This window comes from Misgurnus anguillicaudatus, unplaced genomic scaffold (assembly GCF_027580225.2).
Source record: "Misgurnus anguillicaudatus unplaced genomic scaffold, ASM2758022v2 HiC_scaffold_29, whole genome shotgun sequence".
In the NCBI taxonomy this organism is placed as follows: Eukaryota; Metazoa; Chordata; class Actinopteri; order Cypriniformes; family Cobitidae; genus Misgurnus; species Misgurnus anguillicaudatus.
Window position 1 is genome coordinate 453,137 of NW_027395279.1, and position 2,963 is coordinate 456,099.

At 38.2% G+C, this 2,963-nt stretch overlaps 1 long non-coding RNA gene across 1 annotated transcript; it reads right to left on the minus strand.

Annotated features, from left to right (window-relative positions):
• Positions 1-1,916, minus strand: LOC129418105 (uncharacterized). The gene is made up of 5 exons (XR_012368472.1): positions 1,264-1,916; positions 1,107-1,160; positions 915-1,009; positions 705-822; positions 1-616 (listed from the first exon to the last, which is right to left on the minus strand). It is a non-coding gene; the product is annotated as an uncharacterized lncRNA (long non-coding RNA).
• Positions 1,917-2,963: the final 1,047 nt, after the last annotated feature.

Here is a 2,963-nt window from a genome sequence, read left to right on the forward strand (position 1 = left end):
GTTACTCTAAAGAGGGGGGTTATTGGGCACCCTGGCTCATTATAAATGTAAACCCCAATAATAATAATAATAAATATATAATTTATGTGATATTAATTTTTTATATAATAATGTCATTGTGCTATGTACTTCATTATTCACACCATCAAGAAATATAAGAGAAAACAAAGAGGTTTATTTATAAACACACAGCTGTTTATTCAAAGAAAGAGCTTTAATTAGAAACACACAACTATGTACAAAGCAGCATAATGTCTCTTATGTTGTCCTCCAAACACGTCAAAAAGTGCCCAAGACATTCGGGAAAGATCCCTAAAAATCTTTTTCAAAGTTATCAAGTGTTGAAAAAAGAAAAAGAAAACTCAAAAACGTTGTAAAAAAGTCGCTTTTGCAGGCATATATGGTGGGTTCCCCTGTACTTTGGTATCGCCTCTAATCTGAATTGCAGCGTGGCACAGAGCTCGGAGAGTTCCAGGCTGCGAGAGGGCGGTGGCCGCACAATCCATCCAGACACCCCGTCAACAATGCCGTCTTCATCAGACATGAGATCTATGGTGGCGCACTTTCAAATGTCCATCTCACCCTCAGCCAGCACACTTCGTCTCGCTTCCAGCAACTGTAATATAATCAATAAAGACAATAAGTGACCAGAAAAATACTCACATTGACAAAAAACTGATCTAATATAATAAATCTTATCTTACCCTTTTTCTTCTGTATCGACTCCGAGCTAAACTTTTCGCATTTTCCGCCGCGATGCGAGTTCAGGTTGTTTGTATCTGAAGCTCCGGCGAACCGACTTATAATACGTCTTACAGGCAGCTGGAAAACAATTAAATGAGACTGGTATTAATAAACAGAGTCACGGTACAATTAAACAATAAATGAGGAAAAACATTAGAAGTTATACTTACAAACAATGTCGTCATTCTCAGCAGTTAAATGTGGACTTGCTAAAATAGCCCCAACCAAATAGGAGGTCACGGCTTCGTTATGAGGCGACGTTAGTCTGTGAAAACAAAATGTGCGGGTTTAAGCTCGGATATATTAACGTATCTATTTCCTTATACAAGAATAAAAGCATATTCTTTAAATCGTAACGTTACCTTTGCTCTGGTTCAAAGCGCCTGCAGTGTGCCTCAGAGACGCCGTACAGCCTCCTAAAAATTACAAGACAAAAACACCTCTAAGCAATAAAACACACAGCTTGGGCTTTTAGCTTGGGCTACTTAAAAATATGCTTTTACATAAAATTATTCTTACCGCAATCTTGGGATTGTGCACCCGTCTTCTCTTCTTGGAGAGTTACAAACACCAAACCAAACATCGCTTAATGGTCCTCTTGCCTGTGTGAGCCGTGGCCATTACCTCGCACGCGATTGGACGAAGGCGAGAAGCCTGTCGGGCTCCTCCAATCACACGCGAGGTTATTGATATAAGGAAAATCTTGTGAGACGTGCGCGCATGCGTATGATATAAACAACAAACGCGATGTGCCGGGAGCTCTGTGTGATATCAACACAGTGTGCTGTCAGTTGAAAGATGGAAGTCCCAAGACTGAAGAAACGACCGTGGCGCTGCTGTGAACATTGCAACACTGAACTGTGTCGTACACAGTATTTTGACCACAGAAAGCGCTATTTCAAAAATGGAGTTTGGGAGAAAAAATCCAAAAGGACTACGTCAGGTCAGATAACGTACAGAGCCTGCTGCTATCCAGTCATGAACCCGCTGTGAGTGATGTCCTGTCATGTGTAAAGACCAGGAGGATAACTTTACTGGAGTTAGAGAGATTGGTGAAAGTGAAATGCAATCCGAGGACCCAGAAAAAAAGTGATTGAAGAATTTGAAGAAATGCACCCAGCGAATTGCAGTTAAGACAACGGTGAGCATAATTACATATTTTTATATAAGCTTGGCTTGCTTTACGTATGTTAACATTTTAAACAATACTAAAACATATCAACAAGTAAAATAAAATAAAATAAAATCAACAAGTTAAACAAAAACGTTTTGAGTATGCTATATCAAAAAGTAGCCATCCAGCATGTTTTATCCATTGTGGCAGCCCTTGCTCACAAAAAGGTTGGAGACCCCTGGTCTAGTTAAATGTGGTTGATTATCACTGTTGTTGTTATTTTAATAGTATAAATTAATTTATAATTAAATAGGAATATCGCGTTATAATGCATAACGGTATCTTCTGTTTGTTGTTTTTCAGACGAAACAGCAGATGACCAAAGCATTCATCTTTTCCTGGACATCTCCTGTTGTGTGGTAAGCATGAAATTACATTTGGATATACCAGTATAAAATTCAGTACATGCTAATCCAGAGCTAAAATGGGAAAACCTAACATGTTTCACCCACATTATTGTTTTCCACTCTCAAATTTCTGTTAGTTAACTAATGAAAGCAACTAAAGTATAAACACACTTTATAAAGTATAAAAAAAACTAAAATGAAGTTGAAGTGGATGAAGTTCCCACAAAGTACTTAACTGGTTCATTGCACTAAGATAAAGCTAGCTGTTTGAGATGCACATGATCTTTTCCAACTACAGTTTTCAAATCTTTTCATACTCAAATGGCTATATTGATGAGAAATGACCATATTAATTATGTTCTTTTTAAATCTCAAATGACCATATTAACGATGGGGTTTTCAATCTCAAATGGCCATATTCATGATGGACTTTTCAATCTCTAATGGTCTAATGGTGGTGCTGAGTATGTGCATTGCATGTGTTTTAAATATGTCCTTTAAATTTCCATAGGATGACTATGTGGATGAAGAGGGGGAAATCCTTGCTGAGGAGCAGAGTGAAGCCTATCCTCACATACAAGATGGGGAGGAGCATGGAAGTGATCAGTCCAGAAGTGAAAAAAACAGAACACTTGCTGATGAAACTTTTGGCCATGATGAAATTGACTGGTATCCTCCGTGACGACTTCTTACAGTAT